At 40.6% G+C, this 22,982-nt stretch overlaps 1 protein-coding gene across 3 annotated transcripts in view; it reads right to left on the reverse strand.

Annotated features, from left to right (window-relative positions):
- gprc5ba (G protein-coupled receptor, class C, group 5, member Ba) overlaps positions 1 to 12,569 on the reverse strand; it is a 30,295-nt gene extending 17,726 nt beyond the window's left edge. For 2 of the 3 annotated variants that reach the window (XM_041777685.1, XM_041777682.1), the window contains exons 1-2: positions 11,725 to 12,569; positions 9,284 to 9,362 (exon numbers count right to left, since the gene is read on the reverse strand). The gene's annotated coding sequence lies outside the window, so the exon portion shown is untranslated. The remainder of the gene's footprint in view (positions 1 to 9,283; positions 9,363 to 11,724) is intronic. The other variant, XM_041777684.1, reaches the window with a different exon arrangement.
- Positions 12,570 to 22,982: the final 10,413 nt, after the last annotated feature.

The raw sequence follows: 22,982 nt of genomic DNA on the forward strand, positions 1-22,982 counted from the left end.
GTATTATAACATGGAAGAAGGAAACCAGGTGTCAAAAGGTGCCAATTCCTGTCATTCATATAAAAAGCAGGCTCGTAGCACAGGCTCGCCCATGAACGTCATTACTCTGTCACTTACCCCACAATTTTCATTTTAAGCCACTGATTCCTGACCACTGTTCTTAACTTCCTGCCCCCTATCTGACTTTTGCACATCATCTATATCTCATTAGGGCTGCACGGTGGTGCAGGGGTTAGTGCTGTTGCCTCACAGCGAGATGGGTCCTGGTCAGGGCCTTTCTGTGTGGAGTTTGCATGTTCTCCCCGTGCATGTGTGGGTTTTCTCCGGGTAGTCTTCCCACCACCAAATACGTGCTTGTTAGCTGATTCTAAATTGCCCGTGGGTGTGAGTGTGAGCATGCCTAGTTGTTTGTCTCTAGATGTCTGTACCCCGCCTCTCGTCCAATGACAGCTGGGATAGGCTCCAGCCCCCGTGTAGAAAATGTATGGATCTAGATCCCATTACTGCAATCAACCTATATGCACAGTAGAGAAATATCAAAGATCTTGAATGTTCCTCAGCCATCCACAGACTTTTTAGTCTAATTATGTCTCACTAATGAAAAATAAGCTTGCATTTCATCAGAGGGTTTGTTATAAAAGATCTATTAATAGCTTGTTATTGTCTCATCTTTGTCAAAGGAGAAAAAGGTCATTAACAAACAGATTTTGCAGCATAATTCGCTGATGACAGTATCAGTGTTGCACGCTCATGAGCGACCTCTTTTTCACTCACTCACCCTCTCACCCAGTCATGGCGTCCTGCACAGATGGTTGCTCTGGCTGCCTTTTTTTTTTTGCATGGGGATGCCTGTGGCAAAATCACCACTGCTTATGCAAACCTGCACCACACAGAACACATAACACACACCTACAGCACCCATGCCACACACTGGAGACCTCCTCCCTGATATGACTCACGTTAAAAGAGGAAGTGGAGAGAGAGAAGGCGTGCATGGCCTTCTTCTTTGTGCATCGCAGAGGATGCTGTTGCCGTCTCATCCTACCCTCCCTCCCATTTTTCGAGACACGTTTCTCTCTCTGTCGCTCCGGCTCCATGCAGCCATTTCTTTCCTCCCCTCTATTTAAAAAAAAATCCTCTTTTCTGTCAGATTTCAATGCCGCCTCTTCTCCAGAGCAGTGTCTCATCTCTCTGCAACATTTAAAGGTGTGCTGTAAAAGATGCACCTCCTTTTTTCTCTCCTTCTAATCCCAAACACAGCCCCCCTTTCCTTCCATTTTGGCTTCTCCTTTCCTCTTCATGCCCCTTCTTCCTCCCTCCCTTCCCCATTTGCCTTTCTTCTTGTATCTCTTATGTAACTGGGGAAGGATCCAGCCTTTGCCAGTTCTGCTGCACGGCTACTGTTTCTCAAGCATCTTCTTCCCTCGGTGCCAAAGAGAGCCTGCTGGCACCCAAGAGGTCCATCTTAGTTTTGTGTTCTGCACGAAGCTGGGGGTTTACATGCATTCATGCTGCACGTGGCACACATGCATGTACATAACAGGCTGGCTGTGCTGGCATAGCGCCTGTGTGCTGGCTCTATTTGCATGTAAATATCACATTCTGCTTGATGACATGTTTTATGCATCTGTCTGTGAGGGTACAGCATTCTTACACTGAGCTGAATGTGGCAAGTATGCAGCCTGCATTCAATATAGCACTGCTGTTTGACACAAGAGGCGGGAGAGTGCAAATGTGCAGCACTGCAGTCCTTTAAATGTGCTCCAGGCTCCATAGAAAAGGATGAGGAAATCAAGCTACAACAACCAGATGCGGTCTAATTACTGCGGTGATAATTGGGGGGATTATTGCATTTTGACGACCCATTCCAATCCCATTTTTGTCCTTTTATTCAAACTGATAGAGGGGAAAATGTGCGCGTCTGTGTAGGGATACGTCTGGAAAAAGGCTCATCCAGCTGTTGGGGTGAGCGGGTCATTTGCAGGACTGATGCTAGCATCTGCTCTCTGCTGCTTCTTCCTCTGTTTCCTCCTAACACTCACAGACCTTTACTTTTCCAGCAGCGCATAAATTTACATCTTGCATGAGACGTGGGGATTACATAAGGCCCTAAAAAAATCAGTCATGTTAAATTAACCGAGGCTGACTGGATGTCTTTTCTCACTGCATCAGATTTGGTTTGGATTAAATTCACAAATAAGCTCTGGTTTGTCACTGGAGACATCAAAGACTCGTCTTTTGTGAGCTCTATCTGCTGTCTTAAGTTCTCTTAAATGTCTTGAGTCACTTGAATTTTCTCCTAGGGTGAAAGTCTGCCTTGAAATCTCTTTTTATGCTTTTACGTGCATGTTTCTAACATCACCAAGCTGGCATTTTAACATTTATCCCCTCTGGTGGTTAGATAACACTTTTAATGTAAACCCCAGGCTTTAACAAATAAACAAAGCTGTATTTCTAATTAAGCTCTTTTATTTGAGCATTCTCTTAGCAGTGCCAATCCAAGGGAGGTGCTCTCTCTCTTGCTCAGGGACACTTTGACAGGAAATCCCTGAACCTGTGATGAACCAGAGATGGCCGTCCTCTCTAGTCGTTCATTCAGCTACAGCCTGAGAACTCCCACACAGAAACTGCAAAAGCACAACCAATTTGCATGAGATTTCCTGGCTGGTATTTTGAGAAATATATTTCTGGTGCATTTAAGCTGAAATAAAAAGACCAGACATCAAAGCAACACAATGCTCTGCCAAAACTCAAATCTTAGCAAGCTGTTTAGTCTCATTCCTGGTCTAAATACCCCATTAAATTTCACGTAAGCCACATTCACCTGGCAAGTCCAAATGAACATTTTTTAGACATTAAGGGCCTGTGCTGCCATGTTTGTTTCATTTTGTTTTTTTTGTACTGTCTTAAACTAATTCACGTCCTGCTTGGATAGAGAAATCGCACCTATAGCGTTAGTTCACGTTGGCCACATAATTGAGATCAGCTGATCTCATGCAAGCCCTCATCAGCTGACGGCAAGCCGATTCACTCCAAGCATGCTATTGGTTAATCGCACTCATGCTGCCTTATTTAGCTACTCTAGCCTGGCTTTGCTTTGCGGCTCCCTCTACAAGCTGCTTTTTACAACCCTCCTCCACCCCAGCTCCACCTTTATGCAGCATGTGACTTAATCAATGTCATTCTGTTGTCATTGATGTCTGCTCTGCTCTGGGGTTTTTTGCTCCTTCTCTCCCTGTCTAAAGCTTTCCTTGTAGGCACAGAGAAGGCAGGAAAGCTGTTCCTGCTTGGTACTTTCCACATAGGCTCATGGAGGGGCAAGGTGATCAAAGAACAGCCACAATGCTAAATATAAAGAAACGCAAAACGTGCCAATGAATAACTGCTAATACAGAAAATATTTATGACAGCAGACAGCAGAGCATGTGTCTTTCTCGACAAAGTGGTCCTTACTTAAATGACTTTATTTAAAGAAAATAAGGACCTTTAAACAGATTGAAAATGACATAAACTTAACCACAGAAAAAGGAACTTGTCATGGATTGTAAAGGAAACAAGGGGACATTAAAAAGGCAGCTGTTCAGTTATTTAAAGTTCAGATGACTTTTGCCTTTTCACTGAGCTGTCTGAACATTTTTTAAAAGTGAAACAAGACATTAAGAACAGAGTGGACTTATTTTACATCACTGTGGCCGCAGAGAGACACTGCAGTGGCTTAACCAAGCGTGTTGAGAGGGACAATAAAGCATGTGATTAATCCAACCTTGTGCCAATTCATGAGGTCAGGTACTTATTTTGGATAAGTTACTCATTCATTCCCTGAAACTATGCCAATTTGGTTAATTTTATTGTCAAGTATAACTCTGAAATGAGTTAAATTTGCAAGTATTTAACAGTCTAAAAAACACCCTTTAATTCAAAGGCTGTTAAAATATATAATCAGTTTATTCCTCAGCTATTTCTGCAAATTTCTACAAATTACTTAAGCCAAGCAAAGACTTCACTCAGTTCAGAGCAGGAAACTCCTCCAGCTCACTACTTCACTTAAAATGCACAATAACCTTGAATTACAAAGCGTAATCTGATCCGTCTGACTCCTAAGCCTCCAAAGTGACGTCACAATCCCTGGCAGCTGGCAGTGCCAGATAAAAAAGAAGCGGGGATGAAGAAGGAGCAGATATGCGGTGGAAGTCAGCACATGATGTACTGTATACAGCGCTAAATGTGACAAAAGGAGTTGACGAGTTTGAGGCGGGGCGTAAATGAAGGACATGAAAAGGGACTGAATGGGGAAGTGTTCGTCCATTCATCACACAGGCCTCCTGGTTGGCTGGCAGTATGGACAATCTGACAGTGGAGGCATTTCCCCCAGCCTCTTCAGACACCCCTAGCCATCTAATTAGGCCTCATTACCATGTGACTGGGCTCACAGCAAGACCATATGCTAATTGACTTAACAATTAACAGCCCCAGTGCTTGTATCCCCCTTCTTCTTCTTCCTTCTCCTCCTCTTCCTCTTCATAACACAACAACCGATGGCGCTTTGATTACTCAGATGTGAAGAATCCCAAAATACTCTCCCTGAAACGAGTTCAGCCCTCAGGTATCATGTGTTCTGCGTACATGTGATATCAATGAGCATCCTTTATTATAGATGAAGTGATGGGAGCTCTATTTGGGTGAGGGGAGGTTGGTGGGTGGGGGGGTTGATCACAGGGGCCCAGAAAGATCAGATCTGGTTAGACTGTGATCAGAGGAACAGCCGGATGTGCGATGGGAGAATTGGAGCGAACCGTGTGCCTGGAGCATGAGTGTCTGAACAGACGGGGGCTGGCTGCAAAAGCACAAATACGCCGATTTTGGTGCTGATATTTTCATTTTGGTTCAAAGTGTGTTTGAAATTTTTGATACCTTTTTAAAACAACCCTGCTGTGTATCATAAACAGCAGCATTGTTTAAGCAGCACAATAGTGTTTAAACCAGTGATGATAGTGCTGTAGAATCCATACCAGGGTGAAAATTTTACAGATGACTATTGATACTAGTTTACTACCCACCACTTCCATGAGCTGCATATGGAAAGGAAAAGAGCAGATTCATTCACTGAGACTTTGCCTGGCTCATCCTGCATCCTGCTAAATTTCTGCATGAAGTTGCAGTGAGTTGGCTTTTGATTGCAGCAGGAAACATTCATGGCATGTTTACAGCAAAAAAATAGGAAGCGATGACATTTATATCATAGGACCAGTGAGTGTTCAGTGCAATCATCAGACATCACATGAAGCTGCTTTATAAACTTTCCTCCTTGCAGGTTAAAAAAACCTCGTATTTAAAATGATAAGCTCCTGATGACCAGTCAGATAGTGTCGTGGGCAGGACTGGGTAAGACTATAGAGAGTGAAAACAAAACCATTTTGCAGTGGGGCAAAAGTAGCACACCTCTGAATTAACTAATTTTGGATGGTTATCAATAAATCAAATGCCAATAAAATAACAACAGCATCAATACTCAGCCAGGCCAACAACCGGTATAACCCAAGTTTTTTGGTTCCTGTGGTATCAAAGCCTTTATCATTTTCATATAGTTTTCACAAGAGTTGTACTGAAGCTTAAAACTCTACTGGGATGCACCTGCTCTGTATAAGTTAATGCAACTCTACCTGCACCTAAGGTGCTGCAACAGTCAAGGTTATTATAGTTGGCATTAGCTAACAATACAACTAGTAAGTAAAAATCATTACAAACTAAAATACAAAAGACACTTTTCCAAAAAATGAACTAAAACTGTAGTGTGTTTACCTAAAGTTAAATAGCATTAGGTTTTATAAGAAGTTACGCAAACCTTGGCTAGCTGTAAGTTTTGCAGGTCAGGTTAATTACTTTTGGTTAAAGAGCTTAAAGTCTGCAATAAAAATGACAAGTGTTTCTGTCCCCGCCCTACCCTGATGCCAACCTGCTTTTACCTAAAAGTTGTAGCTTCTGAAAGCTGCAATTTACAGCCAGACTGTCTTGGATTGCTCCCCACTGCCCTGTTGGGTGTGCTTTCACAGTAGTAACATTGTTCTATGCGTGGATATTTATCCAGCTTTATTAGGTGAATGTTGCTTAATATACACTGAATGACAGTGCAGCAAGCTTTATACTATAAAGGAGGTGGCTGGGGTGAAGGAGGTGACCAAAGCATTCCTGACCATTGCAGACGGTGTGGATATACATGTATTGATGCAAACCCACCAAGAGTGGTTAGCTGGCTTTAGGTTTTGAAAATCAGGTTAGTGATATTTGGTCAAGTTTGCAATAGACTTGAAAAGTTCTACTGTTGGTCAGGCTGTTCTGAACCCATCCTCTCTTTAAACTATCCCCAACCTGCCCTTACCTTAACCTTACCAGAAGTATAATCCAGTTTAATTTTGAATTTTTTTTTGTATTTCCATCCTGACAGCGGTGGTGGCCAAGAGCGGCAATTTACAGCCAGACTGACATGTATCCTGTTTGATATAGTAGGAGGGGAAATGCATGTATAGATTGCAAATTCCCCAGGAAGAAGAAAGAAAAAGAGACAACCATGGCAACCTCTTGGGTTGGCATTTCTTTATGCTCCTTGTGGACACTGGAGTCCATCCTGTTGGTTATTTTGGATGTTTAGGCTAGATTTGCCCCGTATGATGATAGATAAGTTGAGGTTTGTTGCTAGGTTTGTTCAAAAAATCCTAAAAGAGTTTAGTTTTCTGTGATTATTCTGGGTCTGGCTAAATCATCCAGTGTTCAGAGGATTATCATGTTTTTTTTTCCAAAGGTGGAATAAGGTGCATGTGTGTTCTCCATGATTTATCACATCTCTCATAAATGTATGATTGCTTTCTATTGCTCTAGTTTTCAATGAGTGGAGCTAATTTCCTCCATCCAACAACAGCATACTGCTAAATTACCTCATGCTAGTGATGATTCCAACACCCAATGTAACTGTTGTTATTTTACACCGACTGTTCATTAAGGGTGTAGGCTTTATCACTGAATCACAATGCTTTGTCATACTTTGCATGCAGAACAGAAGTTACTTTTAGCTGTTATCCTTTTCAGAGACAGACACAAAAAGAAGCACTGTAACCCAGTAATGTCACATCTGCAGAGCTCCACAGTTTTACGCCAACTGATGGGCAACACTCAATCCAGTGGTAAGGATCTGCCATATCGTCTACTAGCTAAGCTGAGCCATGAGTCTCTGTGGTGCAATGAAACAATGACACACATTCAGTTCCAACCTAACTAGCTTCAACATAGGGCTAGGTGTGGACCTTACACCATAACTTAACATAGAACTCATACATCACTGGTGCAACAGGCTAAACTAACAGTGATGATCTTAATTGGTATTCTATCCTTCCAACTCAGCTGTTACTCCCATTGTGGCTTCATAAGTTAATTTTGCATTAAAACTATGAAGCACATTTCACACATTCACTGCACTGCTGAAACTTTCCCAACATTGTAAAATCTGACTGCACAACAAAAACTAGAGTGTTGATATCTCAGTGTTAAACATTTTAGAGTTGATTTGAACTCCAAAAGTTTAATTTTAACTCCATTCTGAGTTAAAAAGCCTTCAGTGTTGGAGTCATTTGACGGTGTTTACCCATCAGTATCAGTCTGACTCTACAGAGTCAATACGTCTTAATTCGCTCAGTGCCATTTTAGGTGTTATGTGGAGTGAGTTTTCCCATCATGCCTTTGGGCGAAGTGTTTAGATGTGTTTTAAATGCGTTTACATGCGTTCTTATGTGTTAAGCTGTTGCCTTTTGCACAGTGATCACTGCTGAGATTCCTTTGCTCATGTTCCTGGTGGAAAGTTGTTTTAATATTAGATGCTTTGCACCATGAGTAAAGTTGTCCACTGAGTTAGTGGGTTCCTGTCTGTTGAATATACCATTAAGTAAGATATTTCCAAGCTTCAAGTTTGTATGTCTACTTTGCCCATGCCAGAGGACATCCCACCTTGTCACAGAATGTGCAATGTGAAAATGTGAAAATTCAATAAACCTCAGGGAAAGTGTTAAATTTAACACTATGGGAGTTGAATTAACACTGATGATTTTGCTGTGTGTATCAGAGCAAAAAAAAAAAAAAAAAAAGGAAAATCCACCCAGACACTGCCCAGACTTTTCCTGGTATTTAGTGAAATCTCTGCAGGAAGGAGTAGTGAGCAGATTTTTTAACTCAGCATTCTATATGCAAGAAATTTTCCTGCAAGTGATCGGACAGGGTGGTTATGATTTTATCCTGCAACCATTCATCCTCCTTTGTACTCGACAGTATGTTCCTTTGCTTGTTTCTGACACTACTAATAGGTATAGTATAAATGTAAAAACTTTTCATTGGTCAAGCGTACCACTCTGTTGTTTCATCCAGCATCTTGGATTGGTAGTAAAATTAAATTGGGCATTTGGCAGAGTCCTTTTTACATCATACCTGCTCTTCTTGTGTCTGCCCTCTTAATATCCACAGCAGTGCAAGTGTGAAAGGGCCTTATTGTGGTACCATTATGGGAAATTTACCAACATTTGTAGATGTAGTCGGTGCAAAATTGGAGGGCTCTTGTTGCACAATGACTGTGAGTTGCATATGGGAAAGAGGAGATTATTTTACCAAGACTACTTGTAACATACTGCTAGACCTGTAGTAAAATTTCTGCAAGAAGTTGCAGCGAGTGGTCCTATGATTACAGCAGAAAACACTCTGGAAAATCCCCCAAAACGAGAAAATGATGCCATTTATACCACAGGACCAGTAAGTGTCCAGTGAGATTGTCAGATTTATCATCTAGCTGCTTTAAAATCTTTTCTGCCACTGCAATTTATTTGCTGATATTGTGAACATTTCTTATGAAATGTAGCCTTGACACCATTCAAGAATCAGACTTTGATGCTGTATTCATCATTTCTATGCTGTCTTCTTTACTTCATGTTCTTTTCCTGAGATCCCAAGCCTCTTCAACTTCAACCCTTTAGGGTTAGGGTTAGGGGAAAGTCTCCCACTGTAGTTGCATATATGAACATTCAAGTCAGGGAGGATTTCAGGGGTCAAAAGAAACTTTCTAGAAACTTTCAGGAGTGAATGTGTGGAGAAAGGTGCAACTTATACTATAATAATGGAGCAATTTGGTGCTAAAAAGGTTCTATCTAAAGCTTTGCTCACAAAATAATTATGTTGATTTTCAGCCTGATTCTGCCCTCCTGACTAGAGTTTTCAAAGGTTTTATTAGTGGATGCTCTAAAGATTATCTTACCAGGTCTTCCTGTGATGTGTGGTTTGTTTAGAGCGATCGTTCCCTCCACAGCCTGCTTGGAAGGCAATCAAGGCCACTCCTGATGAGGTAAAAATATCAACCATGTTCATTATCTACAATCATGAATCCTGTTCTTTGGCAAGAAACAATGATAAAAAAAAAAAATTCACAGGCACGAGCAGGATTGTTATGTAGAAAAGAGATATGACCAATCAGGACGCAAGCTGACTGAAGGAGGAAGCACAGCAAACACTGCCATGGCAGAACATGAATCATAAAGTTAGGACTAGCTGGAGAACTTCTTGATTTGTGGCGATAGCACAAGTGTTTATACAGAGAAACATACCACATTTAAAGTGATGAAAAAATGAAGTTGGACTGTCATTTCTGCCACAATGGCACCACACACTATAAAAACAAAACAGTCAAATCTGTCGGTATTTGTCGCCATGTGTGAGGTCTTTCATTTTCAACATTGGCTAAGATTTTTAAAGTCTTTTAGCGTGTGCAAGGCTTAATATTCTAAATGTAATGTCTGCTTAGCTAGCCGTCCTCAAGGCTCCCACACTCTGCTGTCATGTGTACATAAAAAGGCCACAAACATGCACACAGTCATCCAAACAAGGTACATATGGCACCAGCCCCGAGGAGATATTGTGGCATCCTCTCCTCCCAGGAGGAAGCTAACTAACTCATGAAAGCGCAGCCTGAGAATAAGCAGCTCCTCTCTGCTGAATATTGATTAATGGTGGAAAACAGAACACTCCAAAACAGGCCCAGGAGCTCTCTGAGAACACAAATACTGCACTGACGAGAGGCTGAAGGCTAATGCATCATCTGTCTATTCACCAACACTGAGCCAATCCATACATTGAATCCCATTCATGTACTAACTTCCTTTGTCTAATTGGACTCAAGCGGGCATTTAAGTGCAATTTCTGTCCGAGCTGGACAGTCAGGTCAGGGCTGAGTCTCCTGTTTAGGACACGTCCCCAGCTTCATGCAAACTCACATTTAGAGAATTCTCTTTTTTCCCCTTTTTAGTGCAGCCCCCTCTCTCCTAACAATACCAGGCACATGGGAGGGTCCCTGGGGGGTTCCAGAAGAGGGTGTTTGTTTGTGGTAGTGGTATTGTTAAAGCGGTGCGTGTGATCCAAATATAAAGACTGACATCTAACCTCAGAGCTAAAGAACGGAGGAGTGATTGGCACTCCTAAAATATCCTGATGTATTGTGGGTGGAAAAAGGAAGCGTAGCTAAAAGAGACCGACCTTTTTATCCCTGTGAGAAAAATGTGCCACAGCCAATCGGTTACTTGGAATTTCACTCAGGTCAAAGCTCTCAGTGGACGTGTTAACACTAATATGGTTTCTTGAAACGCCTCTCGAGGTCAAGGCCTTAATGTGGCCAGCGCTGCGTGTAAATGTACATCATGTATCATTACTGCGTGCCCTCTCTACCTGCATTTGGTGCATCGGCGTCGCCTTTCTCAGAGGTTGTCAGTGCTGCAACTTCAACCTCAGCGCTGATTAGCTCCAAAACAGCCTCATTACAGCGGTGTGTTCAAAGCCCCCATGCTCTAAATCACAAAAAGGGTGTCACACTCCCCTGTCCCCATGAATCAATAACCTCTGGACTACATGCTGATCAGATGCAGTTGTAGTAATATGGAGGCCCCAGGCAAACACCAATAGGAGACTCTTCCCCATTTTTAAAAGCTACAATAGCAAGGGAACATAAGAGCATCTCTTCTCATGCAGTTAAGCCATGCCCAAACATTAATATGCACATTTACCCAGCAGTACTTGCTCACCAGCTCATCTTAATATTCTAGCATGTCTCTAAGCTACATGTAACTTTTAAAAATACAAATATATGCTCACTATTGGCCCTTCTTCTGCCACAAAATATGCATTTGTAATTATTGCATGCCATCCCACTTCATGATAATCCACCAATCCATTGCTTTAAGTCAGTAGGGATCTATCTCGTAATTTGCTTCACATTTTTGGGTCTTTTTGAGGGGCTTGGGCCTTGCTGTTGGACTCAGGGGTCCTCCCCAGGGGCTATTTTGGATAACCAGACTCTATTTTAATGCTACTCATTCACTCTAGGCGCCTAAAATACACGTCTTAGTCACTGAAAATGATTCTGGATGTGTGCCTCACATGATGCACACCTTTGTCGACTATACCCTGGAGTCTGGGGCTCCAGACTCAATGATAAAACCGCCTATGCGTGCACATCTCCTGTCAGTGATGCAACCTATCACGGCGCTGATTAGCTCCAAAACAGCCTCGTTACAACAAAAACAAATCGAGCCCCCCTGCGTCCTGCCCTCTGAATCACGCGCACACATCTCCGTGAGGGTGTCACACTCCCTCGTCCCCCTCATGCGTATTAATCAATAGACTCACTGCTACATGGTGCTCAGCACGTACCTTGGTCGATGTAAACAGATCCGAAAGAGAAGGAAGGCAGAAGCACAGATGTCAGCTGCGATGTGAGGCTGAGTGAAAAAATGTCACATTTCGGACTGAGCTGCGCTCGCGCTGTTTGCGTATTCTCTCTCCATCCACATGGACTCGATCAGCCCAGATGGTTCGCTCTGCTCCAGCTTTGAAAGCAGAGCTTTAATCGGCCTGTGTCCGAGGAAGACTGGGCATGAGTGTCGACCCTGGGGAAGTCCACGAAGCACGCTGGGGTGTCAGGATTAAAACGAGGAGATTGGTGATCGTTTCCCACTAAATCCTTTGTTCAGCGGTGCGCATCTTTGACTTTCACTCTGCACCAATAAAAAGCATTCATCAAAATAAAGAAAACAGTAAATGGAAATCCTGTGATGCACAGAGCAGCTGCCCCCCACACATCCAGCGGGTTCTGCTTCTTCTTTGCGCTGATTATGCCGCTGAAGCTCCAGGTTGACGCTCACTGCTGCACATCTCCCCTCTCAATGCATCACCAAAAAAAGTGCGCTCCGCAGAACGTGCGTACCGATAATCCGCCTCTCCGCAGCCGCACGGAGAAAGTGTGAGCAGCCACCACAGTCCCTTCTGACTCCTCTCTGTCCTCCTCCCTTTAACTCTAAGATGAATTTATTGGTGTTTCTGCACTCTATTAAATCCTGTCTACGGGGGCGCGCGCCCTCTCTCTCAGACACGCAGACAAAAACGCACAAACCTCCTAAAGCTAGCGTCCTAGTGCCACTGTCACAGACCGTGGCCGCTACCAGGACTCTCTACACGGCATACACCTGCTCTGCTCCGGTTTGCTGCACCGCTGAAGCTCGTTCACTGCACGAAGTCATAGAAAATACGCCGAAACGACATCAAGGTAGACCATACGAGCTTCACTTCCGGTTATATCTTTCAGCGTAAATGCATGGGAACAGCTCATCTGTTTCTGATGCAGCTCACCATGAGTGCTTTCTGTGAAAAATTACACTGAGTCCGATAAATACATAAACCAAAGATGGCCACAAGGCTGGATTGGTAATCCGGCATTGGGGGCATTTTCCTGGTGGGCCAAAAAAAAAAAAAAAACAAAATGCCAGGGTGAAATGACCTGAAAAGTTGTTGAAAATTCCCCTAAAGTCCCAAGATCTTCAAAATTCCCGCAAATTTTTCTCAAAATTTCCCAAAAAGTTCCCAAAAATTCCCCATAAAATTCATTAGAATTTTGAAAAACTTCAAAAAAAAAAAAAAAAAAAAAAAAAAAAATTAAAAAAAGTCCCTGAAAACTCTGCTATCATTTCATGAAATTTCATCATTCCTAAAATTCTCTGGATTTTTTTTTTTTTTTTTTAAAGGCTCTATAAAACTAAAAACAAACAACAAATAAATAAATAAATAAATAAATAAATAAATAAATATGCAGCATCTCCCTAAAAGAATCTCTCAAAATAAAAAAAGTCATAAAAATGTTCCTTAACATCCCAAATGCCTTCTCTAAAACTGCTCTAAAAATTCAACCACAATTCTTTTTAAATTTCCTCAGACAGGCTACTTCCCTCAAACATTTTTAAAGATTCCCAGAATGGTGTTGTAAATCCTGAAAATTCTATACCTTTTTATTTCAGTTCCCTGATATTGACCTAAAATTCCCTTATATTTCATTTAAGAAAAAATCCCTAAAATTTCTTGATAATTTCCCTCAAAAATCCCCCAAATTTTCCCTGGAAACATTCCTGAATTGTTCTATGTTGTGCATCAAACCTGTGCACATTTTTATCCACAGATCTAAGATTTGAATTTATTTTTTAATCATTTAAACGCTCATATGCATATTTTTTATGCAAGGCGCCATCATTCACCAGGATCGAGTCAGGGATCAGTATTTGGTCCTTCAGAGTGTCCATGACTGATCCTCTAAGGCTGTTTTTTAAAAATCACTTATTTCCTCTTCCCTTTCCTTGTAAGTTTTATGTTGTTTGTCAAAGGTGACTTTTATTTTGAAAGAAGAGGTTGCCTAGTTTCCGGAATTGCCCCTCCATATCTCTGACTCTTGACAAAGCTCCAAACTGCTGTGCAGCTTATTATTTCTCTCTCTCGTCACATGCTTGTCGCCTCAGCTGCTCCAGTCCATCTACGGGAGGGGCCGGGGGGGTTCAGTGGAAGAGCCCCCACCATGTCACCACCCCCCACCCGGATAGACATTCATCCTGTCTTTATCCTGGTGCATGATGGGAGCCAGTGGTAGTGGGTTGTGGTAATGTCATCATTTTGAACCGGCTGGTGGGAAGAAAAGGAGAAGAAGGAAAGGAAGAAGATGGCAGCCATAAATCACTGTGACTCTGTTGTCATAATAAATAATGAAATAAATAAAATATCACCCCCATATTTCCCTAAAATTATTCAACTATTTTCATGAAAACTCTTGAAAATTATCTTAATGTTCCCAAAAACATTAAAGAACATTTTTTTGGAAAATGTCCTTTGAAATTCTGAAAAGTCCCTAAAAAATCCAAAATTTCACTGAAAGTTTCCAAAAATTGTCCTGGAGATTCCTCAAAATTTTCCTGGAATTCCCTGAAACTTTTTGTGATGATTCTCTGAAACTTTCCTTGAAATTTTCCAAAAGCTTCCCTGAAATATCCACAATGTTTAACTAAAAATCCTTTTCCCTAAAGATTCCACAAAATTGCCCTAAAATTCTAAAGATTCTTTATAAATTCTTTTGAATTTTATTAAAAACTTATGAAAATTTTCCAAAATTCCTCCTAAAAATGTTCCCAAAACATTCTGAAAATTCTCCAAAATTTTGCCCAAATTTCTCTGAAGATTCCATGAAATTCTCCAAAGCTTCCTTAAAATCTCCTCGGTGTCTAACCAAAAGTCCCATCAGAATTGCCACAAAGATCCACAAAACTGCCCTAAAAATCCATGAAAATGCTCTGATAATTCCTTACAGCTTCTCTTGAAAATCCCAGAATACTCATCTATACTTACCCTAAAGTTCCTGAAATTTTGCTCAGAATCCTTCTAATAGATGGGCAAATATTTTTATTAATTTAACCAGTATTTTTCAGAATAATTTCCCTAAAAAATCATGAAGCTTTGTTAAAACCCCTTGCATTTTCTTCCTCTGAAATTTCCTTATTGTTGTCCTAAAATCCTTTAAATTTGCCCTTAAGTTTCATAATGCTTAAAAATTCTTTAAAACTTCTCTTAATAATCTACCAAAATTTTCCTTAAATTTTCACTTAAACATCCTGTAAATTCATCAAAATCTTTCCCAAATTTCTCTAAAACTTTCCCTGAAAATTCTTCAGTGATTATCCAAAAAATTCCCTCTGAACTGCTATAAAGTTCCTCAAAATTGCCTTAAAATTTAATGAAAATGCTTTGAGAATTCTTCAAAACATGATTTAAAAATGTACTAAAATGTTCCAAAATTCACAACAAAATCTTCTAAAGGCTTCACCAAAACAACCTGGAAAATTATCCAAACTTTGCCCAAATTTCTCTTAAAATTTTCTTTAAAAATTCTTTAAAGCCTCCCTAAAATCTCCTCAATTTTTACCCCCAAAATCCCCTCAGATTTTCCCAGAATGTTGCCCTAAAATTTCAAGAAAATACATTTTTTATATGAAAACCTTTTTCTCCAAATTTTAACAAAAGTTTCAATAAATTTTCAAAAAAGAAATCCCTAACTCTCTGTCAGATTTCCACAAAAAATCCAAACATTTCCCCACAGTTTCCTGAAAAGTATTTTTAAAATATAATCCTGATACTTAATTTTCCTAAAGATCCCCCTTGAAATTGCTCTAATAGCCCTGTTTTTTTACGATAAACATTTCTCCCAAAAATCCTTGAAACTTCACTTAGATATTCTCTCAAACTCCACTAAATGTATTGAAAATATTTTCCAAATTTCCTTGATTTTTTTTCCTGAAAGTTCCCTAAGATTCCTCAAAATTTCCTTTAAACTTCCCTAGAAATGTCCCAATATTTCTCCCAAAATTCCTCTAGTTTTCTGTGAAAGTTCCCAACACTTTTCCTACAAAGATTAAAAACTTTTTCCTGAAATTTTGGAATGATTTTTTCTTATCTATCTGCAGCATGTTTTAAATACTTGTGCAGACTCTTTATCACATATATGCCGATGGTGCCCTTAAGCCAAATATCCTGCAGCAGCATGGGGGAGACACTTCACCCAGTCACCTACACCCCCACACTCTGCATGAGCTTGCTCCCCCAACTCTCTTTCTCACTCTTAAATGCATAAATACATGCAAAGCGAGCTGACATGCAGGCTCTGGGCAGTAAGGAGGCGTATCATATGGAGTGGCAGCTGAGGATGTGAGACTAATCTGACAGGTGCAGCCTGAGAGAGTGACAGCATGGGAAGAAGGGGAGGAGGGAGAGCGAGGGGAGGAGGGGTCACGGCTCGTAACGGGATGATTGAAGAGATTAATGAGTCCCTCACTATATCAGCTGACAGACTCAGGCAGCACATCATCAATATCCTCATTCCTGTCATCTTTGCTATCAGCAGTACAGAGGCTGTGTGTTTAAAAGGCAATTGTTACACTAGCACACTGAACTAATCACAATAAGTGGATTTGGAGGAACATCTCGTTTAAATACCTCACAGGTGGAGGTCAGCGGAGTATTTAAGATGTGTAGATTAGATTAATAAGAGCCATGATGAAGAGTGTGGTTTGTTCTGTGACAGACAAATGCTTCTGCGTGGGCACACCACTCTGTCTGATAGATTTGAGGAAACAATGTGAGATTTTAGACCGAGGCTTTCTAGCAGGGAGTTAAGTAGGAGATAAGTGGATCAATACCACTGGCTTGTCTTTGCAGTAAATAGGGCACTGTAACTAAGACTGTTAGCTTAGCTTAGCACAAAGCCTGGAAGCAGAGGGGAAACTTTTGAACATTAAGTCTTAAGATTGGAAAATTCCCCCGCCATAACCCAAAAGTTTATTATTAAATGCACAGTGACTAAGGAAAGAAAGAGACTAAGGGGCTGCAGGAGAAGAGAGATGGGAGATGGAGAAAGAAAGAGGAGGGAAATGAAGAAAGAACAAAGAGGGAGATTCAGAAAGAGTAGATGGCAAAGCAAACAAAGAGGCAAAGGAAATGCAGACAGAGAGAAGAGAAAGATGCAGATGGAGAGACGAAGAGACAATGAGAAGAGGAAGATACAGATGAACAAAGAAGAGGCAGATGCAGATGGAGAGAAGAGGGAGATGAAGATGAAGAAAAGAGGAAGATGCAGACAGAGAAGAGGGAGATGCAGACAAAGGAAAGAAGAAGATGCAGATAGAGAAGAGGAAGATGCAGATAAAGGAAAGAGGAAGATGCAGACAGAAAGAAGGAGATGCAATTGGAGAGGAAAGAAAGATGCAGAAAACAAATGAAGGAGATGCAGGCAGAGAGAAGAGGGAGATGCAGACAAAGAGGAAAACGAGATGCAGAAAGACAGAAGAAGCCAAATAAAGGAATGCAGGGAGAAAGAGAAAGAAAAAGGGGGAAGATACAGACAGAGAGGGTGAGGGAGATGCAGACTTAGAAAAAAGGGAGATGCTAACAGAGACAGTGATGATGTAGAGAGAGAGAGAAAAGATGCAAATACTGTAGAAGAGTTGCAGAAAAAGAGTAGAGGGAAATGCAGACAAAGAGATAAAGGAGAGACAAAAATGAAGAAGAGGGAGATGCAAACAGAGAGATGAAGGAGAAGAGGAAGAGGCAGACAGAGAAAAGTGGGAGATGCAGACAAAGATACAACAGATGTGAACAGAGAGAAGAGGGGGAGCAAACTAATGGAGAAGAGGGAGATGCAGACAAAGAAAAGGCGGATGCAGACACAGAGAAGAGGAAGACGCAGAAAAGGGGAGAAGGTGATGTGGACAGAGAGAAGAGGGAGATGCAAAGAAAAGTGGAAGAGGCATTCAGAGAAAAAAGGAGAGGCAGACAGAGGGAGATGCAGAAAGTTAGATAACAATTGAAGTTGAAACAATAAGTAAGAGGAATTTCTGACTGTTTAACAATCCATCTTAAACTTTATTCTTGTCTATAATTCCAGTAATAATGATAACAGAATGAGAAGAATTAATAAGAGTTGTTTTTACTCAGAGTAAACAAAAACATCAGTTTCATGTTTTAGGTTAGAGATATAGTTCTGATTAAAGAATAGACATTCTAACTCAGAGCACATGACCTTGTCAGGCCTCTCAAATATTCTATAACCTCCCAAGTATGCTTGCCCTTTATTATAATGTTTCCTCTTATTTTACCCATACAATCACCATCTGACACCAGTAAATAAGCAGTCTTTGATCACTTCTCTGAGCTCTTGTAACTAACTAGCCAAACCTTTTAAGAAGCATTAGTGACTGATCAAACCGTATTTCTCAGACAAACAGCAGTCTGATGTGTTTTTGATAGATGATTTCACTTTATTTGAAATATCCTACACATTTATTAAACTCCTCAGTGGAGCAGCTGCAGCTTTCCACAGCATGTGTGCATGTTAGCATGCATAGCTAACATGCTGTTATCCTTGGAGAACCCCTGTGTATTTATAGAAGGTGAGAAGGTAACTATGTATGATCATGTGTGGAGCTCAGTGTCTGACTAATATAGCGTTGCAGACAGGAACAGGCTAATTCTGGCTCTGCCTGCTGAGTTATTGTCCTTAAATGAGGAGAGCACATGTGTCTCATATTTACAGGAACAACAGCGTCACCAGCCGTGTCTGTCATGTTTCCTTTTTCAATGTTTGTATGTTTGACTAAATGTCTGACTGTAACACATAGTTAGTCTTAGTAAAGTTACTGATGACAGTCACTACAATGGAGATACTAAATCCAGCAAACCTCCAGGTAATCTATGGTGGAGTTGAGGCGGAAAAAGGTCAGCAGTCAGAGCCACTAAGATTTCAAATCCTTCCTATTCTCATGAACTCCATAGTTCAGGAACTCTTCAAGCATTTACTACATCTGCTTTATTCTTATTTTTTAATAACACAATCTTTTATAATATCCGCCTTATCAATGTCCCCTTGCTTTATCCCTTGCAAATCATTTTTATGATGCTGTGAGAACGATCTGCTGACTGTCACAAGGTCTGCAGAGACACAGCAAGGGAGCGAGGGGGGTAATCTCTGCTTTTCTGTCCTTGTGAATGACTACAGTGCCCTCTCTTTAAATGAAGACATTCATATGCTGTTGCAAAATCCGTCCCATTTTGGGCGATAGATTTACTGTGAAGAGTCTCTGCAGCCTGACTGATTGGTGAAGTGGGACATCTTCACGACTGTTACTCCAGTTTGTTTATGCCTTTTCCTCCCGGACCCGCCAGCAGAAATGGCCAAGTCCTTGAAGGACCCAATAAGGGCCCTCCTCCGGTGTTATGTAAAGGTGCAACATGTAGATTTTTGCACTAAAATGAAGATATTAATTAATATCGGCATGGCTGTGTTGAATGAATATAGCTTGAATTTGCCAGAGGATATTCATTTTTAAAATGCCTTAAATAGCCTAAAATGTCTAAGCTACAAAAAAACTGACACATTTGTTCCTAAGGAAAAAAATGTCCCATTGAAAACCATTGAAAATGCCATTTTTGATCCCACATTTATCTTAATATAAACTTATGCATTCTTTTATGTTAAGATTACATTTTGGACTACTTTCAATTTTAGATTTTTTTTTTTTTTTTGCCTTCCAGATGACACTACCTTTTTCCCATTCAACACATGCAGCAAATATCACACTTTTTACTGTGTTCTGCAAGCGTGCCCTTCTACGGGAATGATAAGTGTGTGTCACCTAATGATGTTGAATAATGGTGTGTGTAAAAAAAAAAGTGTGTGTGTGTATTCTATTTGAGTTTTTGTGACTTTGTTCAATTAATAATAATGGAGTTGTTTAAATATCCTGGCCTTTAAAGGGTTAAAATCTCACAAATATAATTCATATTTGAAAAGTATATTTCAGGCTGAAGTAGTTTTAAAAGACTGACTCCTTTAAAGTGGAACAAAAAGAAATATATAATATTTTACAGCAGTTATTGGGGAGTGGACAATTTTTATCCTTAGGACCACAAGTGTGAGTCTTTTTTTAAATCTGACACTGCAAAAGAAGAAGAAGAAAAAAAAAGATAATTATGCATCAAAATTATTTTTTGCCAATCACTGACCCATCTCAGACCCTAATAAAGATAAAAGTCAAATACTCCTTGAAATGTATTTTATGGAAATTATATGGATTTTTTTCATTAAATAACTGTGGAGTCATATAAACATCTTGGCCTTTAAAGGGTTGCAATGCTAAAAAATATTAATATTTGATATGGATATTTCAGGCTGAAGTAGTTTAATATTCTTACACATTTGCCCCTGAGGACATAAAAATGTTCGCTTCCCAGAAACTGCTGTAAAAATAATATATATTAATACTTTTTTCAACTTTAAATGAGTCAGCCTTTTTAAAGGAACTCTTAAGGGTTAAATATAGTTTAGTTAAGTTCTTGCATAACTTTTCAACAGTTTCTGACTTTTATAACTTTTATGGGATGTTTCTTACAGTTGCTATCATAACAGCACTGCTGCTCTGGAGATTCATCTTGTTCATGTTTTTAGCTGCTTACTTGTGAAGGACCGAGATTATTCTCTGCCATGATTAATAAAATTCAATTGCCCGTGGTGGGCCCGGTAGCGCAGACCCTCCTGTGGCCCCACTAGGGTTTCCATGTCGAGTAGGCCCCAGACTCATGCATGCTCATCTCAGCTGTTTACTTCTTGTTTTGAATCAAAGACTGTTGAATAAATCTACGCTCCATAACATGCATTTGCTAAACAGTACACCTGTGTTCAGGCTTCATGGATAAAATGTCATGAACTACTCACAAAGCATTCTGGAAATGCTTTCAGCGTGAACAAGGAAGGGCACTTTTAACGACTGATTTTGTGAAATTCATGAAGTCTATGAAACCAGAGCATTGGTCAACTCTTTCGTAAATATGAAGATCCTCATTTCTAAAGAGGAAGAAGGCTGCTGAGGTGGGCGGAGCCATTCTTGTCAGCTTTTGTTACTGCTTTGATTGAGAGCCCCCTGCAGCAGAATAAACACTCTGTACATCCATGCACATCAGATCAATGGCTCTAACTCGCCTCTGGCTAAAATCCACCAGCATGGCTTGGCTCTAATCAGCTTTTGGAGTTTGTCAGCATGTTATCAGTGGAGACAAATGCCCTAGCTATCTTTTCTTCTTTCTTACCAACTGTTGTGCAGGTCTTGGAGAGGCCATTATTAACCCCTTAGAGATCTGAGTTAAATCAGTCAACAACATCTATCCCAACATACCCAAATTTAACTGAACGCTGTGTTTGAACAATTTGGAGCATAAGAACATGCAAGGTGGTTTTTAAAAGAATTTTCTCTGAAGTTTCTTCCCAAACTGTCGGACTCATTGTAATTGCTACTGACAGTGAATATTTTATTATTATTTTTATTGTGACATAGAGGCCTGCAGATGATGACAGCTGACAGGTATTACCTTGAAAACTCAACTGGACTGAAGCATGAAACTTTTAGCTAGTTCATGTTCTAAGCTGATAAAGATAAAACAGTAAAGTGAGGATTTTGTACCCGTTTTTCTGAGGAAAAGCCCAAACTGGAGACTCCATACAGGACCCTTGTATAGCTAGCCCATTAAAAGGCTATACCACAGCATCTCGGTGAGATCTAAGTCCTGACTTTGACTAGGCCACCCCAAAACCCTTTCATTTTGTTTTTTAAGCCATTCACAGGTGGACTTGCAGGTGTTTCAGGTCATTGTCCTGCTGCATAACTCAAGTGTTCTTGAGCTTGAGGGCATGAACTGATGGCCGGACATTCTCCTTTAGGATTTTCTGGTAAAGAGCAGAATTCATGTCTGCATCATCTACAGCAAGTGGTCCAGGTCCTGAAGCAGCAAAGCAGCCCCAGACCATCACACTACCACCATGTTTGACTGCTGGTTAGATGTTCTATTGATGAAATGTTGTGTTATTTTTACTCCAGATGTAACGGGACACACACCTTGAAAAAAGTTCAACTTTTGTCTCATCAGTCCACATAATATTTTCCTAAAAGTCTTGGGGATCATGAAGATGTTTTTGTCAAATGTGAGACGAGTGCTTGTGTTCTTTTTGGTCAGCAGTGGTTCTGCGCTTGGGACTCTCCCATGGAGGCCATTTTTTCCTGGTTGCCCCAGTGAGGCTTGCAGGTCTTTAGATGTTCTGGGTTCCTTTCTGACCTCCTGGATGAGTCATCAATGCACCCTTGGTAGGCCAGCCACTCCTAGGAAGGTTCACCACTAGTACAAGTTTTCTCCATTTGTGGATAATGGCTCTCTCCTTGGTTGGCTGGAGTCCTAAAACCTTGGAAAGGGCTTAATCCTTTCCAGACTGATATAAATCAATGATTTTGTTTCTCATCTGTTCCTGAGCTGTCATTTAAAATAAATATTTACAGCAAAATTAGAGCAAAAAAAATTTTAGAGCAAAATTATGCAAACTATAGTTGAATTGCATAATGTTGCCAATACAAAGAAACGGTTCATATCACTTCAGGAAAACGAAGTTAAATAAATAGCTGTGTATTTTATCAGGTTATGGTGAGTATTTGAGTTAAAAGTAAATATGATTGCTTGAATTTAGGATGGACCATTTTTCTTAAACCTCCATGCACCTGCCATCAGACTGGACCCCAGAATGCCCCCCCCCCCATGAGCCACCTTGTTTGCTCCATCCCTCTCCCTGAATGATAACCTCCATCTGTCTCTATAAAATCTGCAGCCACCACAGTGTTTTGTCTCTTTCTTTCCTCCGTCTCATCCTCTCCCTCATCACATAACCGCTTGCTGCCCGGAGGTTGCATCATCACGAAGACCCCTGCCCGGCTCCACACAATGAAGCCCACTAATGACAGAGCGCACTCTGCATCTGTTTCCAGTGACAAGCATCAGGATGAGAGGCCATGAGCTCACAGGATGTGTTCACTATGACAGGAAGCAGGTGTCCAAAATTAGCAGGAAGACTAATTTTAAAGAGGACGTTGGTTCCACACACAAATATCCCATCTGAACAGAGTAAAACGTGTCTTACAGGAATAGAGGATGTTACCAGGGCTGCTTAGGCTAATTTGATAGAGAAACTATCATTAGATTTATAAAGATCATTTCAAATAATGATGAATAAATAT

Source organism: Cheilinus undulatus, linkage group 21 (genome assembly GCF_018320785.1).
Source record: "Cheilinus undulatus linkage group 21, ASM1832078v1, whole genome shotgun sequence".
Classification (NCBI taxonomy): domain Eukaryota; kingdom Metazoa; phylum Chordata; class Actinopteri; order Labriformes; family Labridae; genus Cheilinus; species Cheilinus undulatus.